This window comes from Balaenoptera borealis (assembly GCF_965194805.1).
Source record: "Balaenoptera borealis genome assembly, chromosome: 1".
NCBI classification, from domain to species: domain Eukaryota; kingdom Metazoa; phylum Chordata; class Mammalia; order Artiodactyla; family Balaenopteridae; genus Balaenoptera; species Balaenoptera borealis.
In genome coordinates this window covers 43215049-43227294 of record NC_138860.1, presented here as the reverse complement: position 1 = coordinate 43227294, position 12246 = coordinate 43215049, and the positions used below count along the sequence as shown (strand labels likewise).

The window sequence follows — 12246 nt, the reverse complement described above, 5'->3', positions numbered from 1 at the left end:
TTTCACCCCGTCCTCCCCGCTCGGCCCTCACCTTTGAAAACCTTCTCCAAAGCCACCACATTAAAAGTGCGCGACTTCCCCCGGGCCTGCAGAAGGAGCTCCTGCAGCCCGGCATTCCTCGGATTCCAGCGCTGTGACGTCCCCAAGGACGCGCGCCTGGGGCTCGGGAGCTGGGGCTCCCCTTTCCGCGCCACCCCCCGCGCCCCCGCGCGCGCCCGCCCAGCCGCATTCCTCCCCGCCCCCGGCGCGCGCCCAGCGTTCCCCCCCGCGCCGCCGAGCCCGGCCCGGGGGTGGGGGAGCCGCGGCCGCTGGCGCCTGCTCCGTCCCCTCCCACTCGCACGGCCCCTTCCTCCCTCCTCTCTCGGCCGCTCGCATTTCCTGCCGCTCTGGCTCTCCCGGCCCCTGAAAGTTCGTCCCAACTTTTTCTCCCCCGGGCGGGCGCGGCGGGCGCAGTCCGGGGGCAGGTTGCTGCGCTCCTCCTCGCTCCGCCGCTGGTCCTCGGGGAGCGGTCGCCACTCAGTGGCCCCTGGCGGTCCTTCCCCTCCCACCTCGCCCATCCTCCCGGTCCCAGCCTCCCTCTGGCGGGACAGACCCGAGCCGGGGTGGTTCTCCTTTTCCCCTTCTCCGAGCTCCCCCGCGCCAACTCTCGCGCCGGGATCGCGGCGGAAACCTCCCTCCTCTTTCGCCTCCTCCGGCTCCTTCCCTCCGCCCCTCCACCGCCAGCCACTGGAATCAATTCCTTGGGGGAATTGGGGCTTCGCCGCTGCCGCTGCCGCCGCCGCGGAGGACAGCCTTTCCGCGCGGGACTCCGGGGCACCGACAGGGCCATGTAAGCAGGTAAGCGGCGTTTGGGGCGGGGAGTCGGGCCCGGGGTTGGGGGCCTCCTGGGCGCTTCGGGCGCCTTGCCGATGACTTGGGCAAACGCTGGCGACGCTGACTTGGGATCGGCGGCCCGGGACGCCTGGCAGGGCAGCGGGGGCGCGAGGTGGCCGGGCCGCAGGAGTTTTAAGTGGCGGTGGGAGCCGCCCGCTGCGGCGCACAGCTTGTCTGGGGAGTTAAGGTGGAAGGTGAGCGCTGTCTGGAGAGTTGGTGGTGAAATCCATACTCTCGCCCCCTCTTCCCCATTCCCTTCTCCTTTTTGGGAACCAGAGAGGGCCTAGTGAGGGCAGCTGGAGATACCCAGACGGTGCGGGCCGGAGGATGAAAGCCAAAGACGTTGCTGCCTCTCGGGCTGGAGAAGGACTCTCTCCGCGACCCTCCTCTGCCCCCTAAGGAGACAGGATCTTCAGAGGGAGAGGAGTTTGCATGCCCTCCCACTAGGCCCCAGCCTAGCCACCAAACCCCAGGGCTTCTTGGCCCCTACTTGGGTGGTCGGGCCAGCTCATCGGGAAAACCTGTGGCCGCATAATTTCAGAACAGGTCTCCACCTCAAACTCTCGAAGTTCTGAGTATTAACAAGTTCTGAGGGTGTTGTTAATACACCGTCTCCCCTCTCTCCTGGCATGACCGCTACATCTGGGGTTTGAATGCTTGTAAGGGATTTTCCACCTTTTGGAGGGAGCAGTGAGGTAACGCCGCCCCTGTCCCCCTTTCCTCTCTTCTTCCTCTAGTTGCCGTCACCCTCAGCTACAACTTAAGGAGATTGTGGGGTTTCGTCTTCAGTCTGTCCAGGGACTGCTGTTGCAGGCTCTTTGTGAAGGTGAGGAATCTCTAGACTGCTGGCTGCTGTTGGGTTACAGGATTTCCACCAGTGTGTGAATTTCTTCAAATGGGTTAGTTCACCCATTCATTCAAGGAATCTAGTATTGCAGTTTCCCCTCTGGCTAGGAACAGGGGAGACAAAGATGCTAAAACAAGATCTAACTGCAGCCTCCCGGAGGAAACCCGCAGGCTGATCTGGAAGTAGAGTGTAACGAGAGGGCCTGGGAAGCCTTGGTCCGGAGGTGAGGGGGCGAGGTGTGCGCTGAGCTGAGAGGATTGAGCCGTTGCTCACCTGGAGGGCCGATTAGGAAAGTGCATTTCGCGTAGAGGAAAGAGCTTGTGCAAATTTAGAGTCATCCAAAAGACGAGTACAGAAAGGTCATACCTAGTAGCTAGCTGGGGGCCGGAGGGGGATTTATGTCCAGGTTGGTTCAGTGTAGCCGGGGTAGCATTTTTTTTTTTAATATCAAGTTAAAAAAATTAAATTAGAAATTTAAATTAAATTAGAAATTAAAGTGGAAGCATGTACGGGAACCAAGTAGCTTCCAGAGGAGCACACATCTCTCTTTTTGGACACGCCTTCATGCCTGATGCTGTTTCTACAACAAGCAGTGGTTGTGGGACCATCTAAATTTTCATTGGCACTAATTGGCCCAGGCCTGGTTTCATTAGAATGGTATTGATTCCCTGTTAAAGAGCCACCTGACAGCAACAGGTGATAATACTGTAGCTTACAGAGCCCTGTATTAAAGTTGCCTTATCTTTTGGTGATGGCCTTAAAAGCTTGTGCCTTAGAATGATAGGTTAATGAGTGGGAGCTGAATAGTACGGTGCTCTTTTGCCTAATCCGAATGGGTGTGTGCAGAGTGGGTTCACGTATGTGTCACTGTGTTTGTTGTAGTATTCTCCACTTTTCCAAGTCAGTCAGTACTGCCCCAGCACAGTTGGAAGGATGACTTTCCCTTCCTCTGAAACTTTATGAAAGACTGAATGTCTTCTAGGAGACTGTTGTAGCCTAATCATCCAGGATTCAGCAGATCCTGCCTAGAAAATGTTTTATAGTACGGGAGCCTCCTGTACATGGTTTGCCTCTCAAGGGTGCCTCTTCTCGGGGCTGAAGTGGCGTTGTAGTATTATTCATAGTGACTGTGTCCTGGCTGAGGTGGCAGAAGTCCAGCTTTTGGTGACCTCAGGCCAGTACATCTGGGTGAGAAGAGCACATTGACTTCCTACAGTGTCGGGTGTTTACCTAAGCTCCCCACAAACACCATACCTTATCTCAAGAACAGCCCCTTGACGAGGGTTTTCCTGAAGGTGTAGGACTTGCTTGAGAGAAATGGCTCAAGCGAAGCTTTTTCTTGCTAATCCCAGGTCGCTGCCCAGCCTCCATCGTCGGCTTAAACACATAGTTAATTTTAATGCTTTAGTTATTTAGGTTTGTGCGGACCATGTGGAACGGACAGCTGTAATGGAAAGAGCAGTTTGACTATTTTCACGTGGAGGAACCTAAAGAATTCAGAGGAAAATCAGAGTTTCGGGGAGAATTCTTACTTGTCCTGAATGGAAGAGCCAGAAGTCGAGAACTATGAAAATTTTTTTGTTTCCCAGTGCCTTCCCTCCTTATTAAAGATTTCCATTTTTGGCTCCGGGGAAGCAAACATAAACCCTTTGATTGCACATTGTCCCCCACCTGGATTCCATATTCTTATCCTTTGTCACCTGTGACCCTGCATTTGAACTTCTTTACTTAGTCACCAAATGCTGTGCATTTTTTGGAACTGATTCTAAGCCTCGGAACAGTACTGTGCACTTTGTTAGAGATAAGGCAGGGGAAAGAGATGAGATGAACTCTTTAGTCAATTCAGTTATTACTGCTTGTGCTGACTGAAAAAGAACGAGGGAAAACAAACAACTTTTGGTAGAGAAGAGGTTAAAATTAATGTCTAAAATAAGACTCTGTGGTCTCCTCTTATTGATTTTATTCTCTCTTCCCCTGTCTGAGCCCCGGGGAGGGCTTATTAAATGGTCCAAGGGGGTGTGTGTAGCAAACTTTGCAGCTTTTCCGGGCTATCGGTATGCTGGTACCAGGGATCCAGGGTTGGGAGTTCAAGATATAGCTAGGTTTGTATTCCAGCTCTGCCATCGTTTAGCTGTGTGATGTTGGCCGAACTTCGCAGCCCTTCCAAGTCTCCATTTCTTCATCTCTTAGATGGGGCCAGTAGTATTTAACTTGCCAGGATATTTGTGGGGAATTCTGTGTAATGCTGTATGTCCCTCTGCTAACGGTGCCTCCCTCACAGAGTAGGTGTTGGGTCAAGGATGGCTATTTATATGTTCCAGGAGTTATATGTGGCCATGAATGTGCTCTTTGTGTGTGTCATTTTTTCCCCAGCAGCCTGAATTCACATGTGTGCCAACATACACATAAAGCTTTGTCTTTGACCCTTTTTTTTTTTTTTTTTTTGGTCTATTGGCTCAAAGCACACGTGTTGGCTGGCAGCTGCTGGCCTCTCATATATGAGGAGGTTGAGCGTTGCAGGACCAGGCAGTAGGATAGTTGGGAGGGAAAGCCACGTAGACAAGGGCAGAGAAGAGGATTCTTTTCCCTGTATACTACTTACTGTAACAAGGGTCCAGTGCTAATACAAGGATCCCTGTGTTTCTAATGTTGAAATCCGGTTAATTAAATGATGTTAGAATAAATCCGCCTGCCTTTAGCAAGAGTGCAAAAGCTAGCTGATCGACACAAATGAGTGTCTTTGCAGCCTTGCTTTCCTTCTTTGAAGCCCAAGTATAAGGAGGCAACTGCAATGCCTCTCGTGTCCTGCCAGCGTCAGGTCGCTTGATCTTTAACGTTGCCTTTCATCCGAGAAGCCTAAAGTATTTGGCAAACATTAACTCATTGATCTTCGTATCAACCTCCCAGCAGGAGAGAATGTTAGAAGAAAGGAACAACTCCTAAAACATCAGTAACGCAGGTGTGTAGTAGCTGTTCTAGAAGCAGAATGGATTATTATAGTCAAGAATTGGCTAGATCCTGCATACGGGATTGCAGACTGGTCCCAGGTCAGAGAGGACCCCTTTGAGTGGTCGAGGGAGAAAGTTTAAGAAAATGCAGATCAGCCTGGGATTTTTGCAGTGGAAGGGGAGAGGAAATCACATTGCTAGGACCAGCCATTGCCTTTGCCATGTATTGCATGCACACCGATTATGAAAATAAATAATCTCTGAATTATTTATAATTTTGAATGAAAGGATATGATGCAATGCTTGTGGATGAGGATTTAGAGTAGCTGAGGGTAAAAGGTAATAGTGACTAAGTACCTTTCTGTGGGATAAGGGTGGTTATGTGTCTAAGTTGGATTATAAATGGCGTATTAACATTGTTTTAATTTCCTTTCCCTTTTTCCTGTTGGTTCCATATGCCTCAGCTTGGTTTTGTTTTACTCTCCAGTCAGGCTTTTGTTGGACTTGCTTTATGGTCCTTGCTACTGGAAGAAACATACTGTGGCCATGCTTAGATCAATCTTGTGTGTAAGATTTGATATGTGGGTGATTTAGCTTAGTTCCTTAGGGGACTCCATTAGGCCCAGCTCAAGGGTTTCATCCTGAATCTGGTCAGTTAGCTTGACCCAGAGGCCTGTTGCATATCCAGAGATCCTGTAACCCTAGGCGACCATCGCATAAATGCTTGATGTTGGTCAACAGGGAGGTGTCTGGTGAGAAAATGAGAAAGGGTTCGCTGGTGGTGTGGCATTCTCTGAGAAGCAGAGCATCCTTTTCATGATTGTAATGTTTGAGATTTTAGTACTGAATGATATTCCTGAATTAGAAAGCTTTACGGTGAGGACCACTGACTTGCTCTCCTTTGCTTCGCTGTTGAAAATTAGCAAAAGTTCCTGATGCTTGTCTTCGTGCAGAGTGTGTCCTTTTCTAACGTATAGTTTCCTCACATCTTTGGAAATCTGTCTCCTGTGAGTTCTTTCTTTCACACTGCATTCCCCTCAAGTAATTGGGGCATTAGCTAAGGCTGTAGATCTCAAAGTCTATTGAGTCTCAGAATCACCTGGAGGGCTCCTTAACCACAGATCGCTGCTATTCCCCACACCACCCCAGCTTCTGATTCTGTAAGGCCTTGGGGTGGGGGGTGCTGAGAATTTGCATTCCTAAGGAACTCCCAGGTGGTGTTAATACTCCTGGTCCTTTGATCATCTGCATTTTGAGAATCGCTGAGCCAAGGAATCTCATTTTGGTCCATCCATCCCAGTCAGCCTTGGGGTTGTAGTCACTTAAGTTTTTCACTGTATTGGTTTGAATGATTCTGTTTCTGGTTGCTTTAGAGCTCTGGAGAGGCTGGGAGTCACTTAGTGGCCACTTATCCCTAGCCAGACCCATGGCGAGCATGAATTAGATGCTTACATTTTAATGGATTTGCTTGGCTATCTTCTCCCATCCAGACCCCTCCGCTTGGTTCCAAACAGTTTGGTTTACCTGGTACTTCTCTCCATCTGGTTATCCGATATACATGCCCAATTCTACCTGTCTCAGATTGAACTCATTAGTTTCTTGCCACAAAAATCTGCTGCTTCTGTATGTCCTGTCTTAGTGACATCAACTGAGTTAGCTGCTGATGCCAGGCAATTGGAGTTCTCTTCAACATGTCACTCTTTGTTAGCACCCCCCAACCCCGACCCTCAAACCCCAGTAACAAACCCAGTCAGTCCCTAGATCCTTTGAGTCTGTGTCTCTAAAATATCCTTAATTTGTTCCTTTCACTCCATCCCCACTGCCTCTTCGGATTGTTCAAAAGCTTCAAAGGCTGTCTTTCATATATTCTTCATCTACTCTTTCAAAGAGTTTTTTAAAACACAAATCTTTTATGGTATTTAAATTCTTATTTTGCTTCTTATTACCTGTATGATAAAGCTTCTTTATTCTGAGTACCTTCCCATTCCCATCTGCTGTTCTTCCTCTCTCTCTCTCTCTCTCTCTCTCTCTCTCTCTCTCTCTCTCTCTCTCTCTGTTCTAGGGCCCTAAGATTTGGTGATGTGTAATCCCCTCTCCTTTGTTCCTTACATTCTGACCCTGAGCGACCTCTTCCCCTTTGCCACCTGCTTAGTCCCTGTGCCTTCAGCTAAAGCTTCTCCTTCCCTAACACGCCTTCCCATGACCAGTTAGGCATTCCTTTCTTTATAGCTCCAGAGCGCCTTGCACTTAGCTCTATTGGTAAGTTCTGTCTCACCATGTTTTATATATGTTTACCTCCCTGTTTCCCCTACTGAGTTATAAGCTTCTCCTGGCAGGATTTACGTTTTATTTGGCTCAGAATCTCTACCCTGTATGGAGGTTGGCTAGAAATAGCCATGGCTTACCTTTACTGGTGCTGACTCTATCCCAGTGTTCTCAGCACTTTCGATGATTTTATTAGGTCTTTCAACAGCCCTGTGAAGTAGGTACTATTATTATTGCTGTTTTGCAGAGAATGAAAGGGAGTTGACTTTTTTTTTTTAAGTGTTTAAAGAATCAATGAATGAATGCATTTCTGAAGTACTGACCTGAAGGTTTAGAGCCGAGTTTGGTGTGGAATTTATTATTTATTCTTTAAAAGGAGGTGTGGTGCTCTGGGAAGATTTTATCATGTTAATGACTGTAAGTGATTTTAAGTTAAACAGATATCAGTGCTATTTATGATACACATCTTATTTGTTCATCTGAGGAGATGAATCACATCCCTGAGCTATTTTATCAAGTCACTGATACTCTGGTTCTTATTGTTGTTTTGTTTTGCTTGTATACTTTCAAAAACATGGTAATCTTCTTCCTCATTTTTCAAACCTAGGAAACCTTGCAGATCAAGGGGGTGTAAATATCACAGAAAGATTAATAAGTTGGAACACTTGGGGGTTAAGGCATAAAACAAAATTGTTTTCACGAGTTTAGATGTACTATTGACTAGAATATGCTTAATTTCCTTTCTATGCATTATTTTCTTTTGTACCTTATGTTAAAGAGGAAAAGGCAAATCACTCATTATGCAACCTCGGGGTTACTAGTTTTTAAAAAGAAAAGGAAAGAGACCCTTCATGACACCGTGTCACAGTGGATACCAACCTATCCTTAACCAAGACGGCCTGTTCTGCGTGCAGAGCCATGTACCAAGCAGCAATGATGTCACTGACGTTATCACCGAAATCACGAGATTGGCGCTGGTCATTATTTCAGTTCTCAAGTAAAAGGGACTAAGGCAGATTTCATGGTCATGAAAGTGAGTTTGTTATGAATTACATGTCTACACTACATACACTTCAGATTGATCTTTAAGGTTCTCCACAGGTAACCCCCAAACGGCCCTCTGATTTCTGCAGATTTATGTCCCGCTATTCCCCAGGGTTCTGCCAAGCTGCAGCTGTTTCCTGAACAGGCCCAATAACTTGTCACCTACGGTGAGGCTCTTTCCTTGCGCAGCGATCGCGATGCTCAGCCGTCCTAGCCTGTCAAAAGCATCCTCAGGGTCCGCCTTAAGTACTGCTGCTTTGGGCAGCCTTCCTGATCTCACCCCCTGGCCAGGCCCCTCTGCCGCTTTGTCTTGGCATTTACCTCTTTGTGCCCTGTGTCCTGGTTAACCTGCCTCATCCCTCTCATTAGCCCGCCAGCTGCCCAGTAGCTGCCACCCGCCTCACTCCTCTCCACGTCCCTCCTCATCCCCAGCACAGACTGTCCCAGCCTGTTGCTTCTCTTCTGCGGCTGGTCACCCGTAACTGTTCCTTCGGGTCTGCCTCCTGCTTGCCCCAGGAATGCACTCCGAGGCTGAGGTTGCCGCTTCCTCTCTCCGTCGTGACAGTCCTTCGGCAAAGACAGTCATCTCGACATCCCTCTGTCACCTGTCCTGCCGCTGCCACTGCAGAGACCCGTCCACCCCCTACACTGCAGAGTCTTGTTTTAAACACGTCTGATATTTTCAGTCTCTTGCTTGAAATCTTTCTTGCCACTTTATATTGTTTAGAGACACATATGTCTGTCATAAAAGTACAGTTGACCCTTGAACAACATGTGGGTTAGGGGCGCCAACCCTCCACACAGTTGAAAATTCTTTTGTAACTTATAGCTGTGCTCCCTCCCCTACCAGTATCCGTGGTTCCACATCCACGGATTCAACAGACCACGGGTCGAGTAGTTCTGTAGTTACTTACTATAAAAAAAAATCCAAGTATAAGTGGACCCGTGTAGTTCACACCATGTTGTTCAAGGGTCAGCTTGGTAAAGAAATGCCAGAAAGATAATAAACACCAAATACAGGGGATGGGGTGGTGGCAGAAGTGAGGAGAGGTGTGGTATTGTTTTATTTCCTAAGCTGTGTGGCGGGAACATGTATGTTTACTATATTCTCCTGTATGTCTAAACTATTTAATTTTAATACTACATGAAACTGCCCACAGTCAAATGCAGACGTCTTCGTGGAGCATTCAGGACTCTGCATGCATAGCTCTTTTTCCCATCTAACCTAACTTCTAGCCTGGGCTGGCAACATTTCTCACGGTTGAAACATTGTGGATTTGACTCATGCTGTTACCTCTTCCCTTGAATTCCTTTTCCCATCTGGTCACATCATAATTTCCTCTGTTCCTCGATGTCTAGTACGAGTTTTACATCTTCGTAGATGTTTTGTCTGACATTCCCTTTTTATCACTTGGGAGAGTTCGTTGTCCCCTGATCTGTCTTCCCTTGGTCCTCTCCCCATTCTTTACTGATAAGCATCACATTGGATTATAGCTGTTTGTGCATCTATCTCCCCAAAGCTGTGAGCTCTTCGGGGACATGTTTTGTGATTTATTTATCTTTGGGTTCTTGGCACCTGCTGCAGAGTAGAAGTCCAATAAATGCTTGAAATTGTTGAGTCATAGATGTAAGATTAATGTTTTTAATTGAAGTCATTTTTAAAAAAGAGCGTGTCTGAAAAAACTTCAAATCAGGGCTTCCCTGGTGGCGCAGTGGTTGAGAATCTGCCTGCCAATGCAGGGGACACGGGTTCGAGCCCTGGTCTGGGAAGATCCCACATGCCGCGGAGCAACTAAGCCCGTGAGCCACAACTACTGAGCCTGCGCGTCTGGAGCCTGTGCTCCGCAACAGCAGAGGCTGCGACAGTGAGAGGCCCGCGCACCGCGATGAGGAGTGGCGCCCGCTCACCGCAACTGGAGAAGGCCCTCACACAGAAACGAAGACCCAACACAGCCAAAAATAAATAAATAAATATATAAATTTATTAAAAAAAAAAACCAAAAACCTCTCTCTGCTCTGGCTGGGGGAGAGCAGGGCTTTACCCTGCGGAGGGGCAGTAAAGGCCCAGCCACCCCTGGCTGACCAGGGCATCCTCCTTAAAAAAAAAAAAACAAAAAAACTTCAAATCAAATTGAAGGCGGAATATCTTGTGGGCTCAATATCGGAATTGTAGGCTGTAGATTGAATTGATTTACACATGGATGTCCTAACTCAAACCCATGATTAGTTTTAGAAATTATTTCTTCTGCTTTTCCCATTTACCTTATGGTGATGGGTGATGGTGTAATTGTTTTGGTTTGTTCTTATTTTTTAGTCCTTTCCCCCCGTGACCGTGGAGTATGATGATGGTCTCTGTAGCAGTGTCCAAGGGATGTGTGAGTCTCGGTTTTGAAGTAGATCTGGGCTCTGAGGTGGTACCACTTGTTGTAAGGGTGACTTATGCCATCAACGCTACTTGCTCTGGGATGGAGAAGCAACACATCCTTGTAGAGGAGAGGCAGCAAAGTTTATTTTTGTGGCAGATGTGTCCCACTGCAGAGCTATAATAACTGTAATGAAGGAGGATTATGCTGTATTAGGTTTTTGAAGGGTGTACTGGTCTGTTACCAGGGTCAGTGGTGACAGCTCAAGCCAGCAATTAGGTTTCATTAAAGACTCCAGCAGGCAATTAGCATTCGTTTCTGCCAATGAAATCCTGTGATCTATTAAGCATATTCTTTTTCATTAGACATTTTGTAAACTGTGCTTTACATGACGAAGGTACACATTTTTTTTTAGACATACACAAGTCTCCAAATTATCATTTGAAAAATGGGGCTGACTTTTAGACCCCCTGTGTCTGAACCTGTGGGTTATACTGTCATTTTGGGTGGATTCTTCTGTTTTAAAATCTGTACATTTTACAAAGATCATATAAATTCTTTTATTCAAAGGCAAGGAATTTGTTATGGAATATTATATAATTATGTGATTTATGAGGGGGAAAAAAGTGTGACTGATATGAAATGAATTAAAACTCCAAAATAATGAAGTGACACCTACCGGTTTTAATTATATTCTTTAGAAAATTATTGTTTTTCTTCAGAGGCATCTAAAAATAAAGGCTGGGAAGGATGATTTGTGCTGTGTTTCTGCCGAGCAGCTGTTTGGTTGTTTTCAAAATGAGGCTTATTTTCCAAGGGCTAGGTTTGGTACAAGTGTGTGTTTCATGTCGCTTCATCCTCATGCACGTGTTTAGGCATTTAAGCTTGGCCTGTGAATATGAAGTGGTGTTTACACTTTACTACATTATTCAGATAAATTTCCTTCCTCCTCTCTTTCTCCCTACTCCAGTCCTTGCTCCTCCCTTTTTTCTCCCTCCCTCCCTTCCTTTATAATAAATTGCCTTCATCTGGAGGATTCTGATAGGTTAATTACTGTATATGTATCAGGGATGATGAGAGGGAGAAATGCACAGCGCACAGCCCATCGGGCCAGAAACTCAGTGTGAAGGTCTGTAAAGATGTCTATTTCCATGGGATAATTAGACTGTCTTCCTGTTGTTTGATTCTCTCAATTCATTATTAATTTTTCTCATTTGTAGACTGCTAGAATGGTAATAATGGCTGAGCATAGCGGTTTGAAATCTGTGTACATGAGCGTGTTATTAAAGACTCCAAGAGGTCTTGCAATAAACAAAAATGTGCTGAAGCTGAATTTATTTTAGTTAGGACCTTTCAAAAAAAATCAATTTTATGAAACACATGTAATCTCAAGGCACATGAATATTATATGAAATACTTTCTAGAAAAAGCTCAGTTGAGAAGGTCCCTGGAATAGAGAAGACTTGTTTGTTGTCTTTAAGAAACTCAACATCTAAATTAGAGAGTAGAGCAGCTTGGATTATTAATACGAGTAAACATTTAAAGTCTTCATTAACAGACCAGACTAACTTTATACTTTTTATTAATTGAATTTTTGGGGGGACAAGCACAGAACAAGAACAAGTTTAAAATAAAATATCAGGAATTTATTCACAAAACCAACCTTCAGGGAAAGTTTTAGGAACAGTAAACATTTAGTCTAATTTTATGTATTTATAATACAGGGAAGAGTAATGTTCAGATTGGATTTGAGGCACTACATCCTTCAAAGAAAGATCCATATATCTTCAGTAATCCGTCTGATTGAGACCAGAAGCTGTGATTAATATATACACTACAGAAAAATCTTGATTCTCCAAATTCTGGTGATCAGCACCACCCTCCTCCCACCCCCTTACTTATCATA

The 12246-nt window shown here is 46.2% G+C and overlaps 1 protein-coding gene across 3 annotated transcripts in view; it reads left to right on the top strand.

Annotated features, from left to right (window-relative positions):
- The first annotated feature begins 690 nt into the window (after nucleotides 1-690).
- PTPN14 (protein tyrosine phosphatase non-receptor type 14) overlaps nucleotides 691-12246 on the top strand; it is a 168561-nt gene continuing 157005 nt past the window's right edge. For 2 of the 3 annotated variants that reach the window (XM_082401375.1, XM_082401377.1), the window contains exons 1-2: nucleotides 787-837; nucleotides 1611-1699. The gene's annotated coding sequence lies outside the window, so the exon portion shown is untranslated. Of the gene's footprint in view, nucleotides 838-1610; nucleotides 1700-12246 lie in introns of all 3 variants that reach the window. The other variant, XM_082401376.1, reaches the window with a different exon arrangement.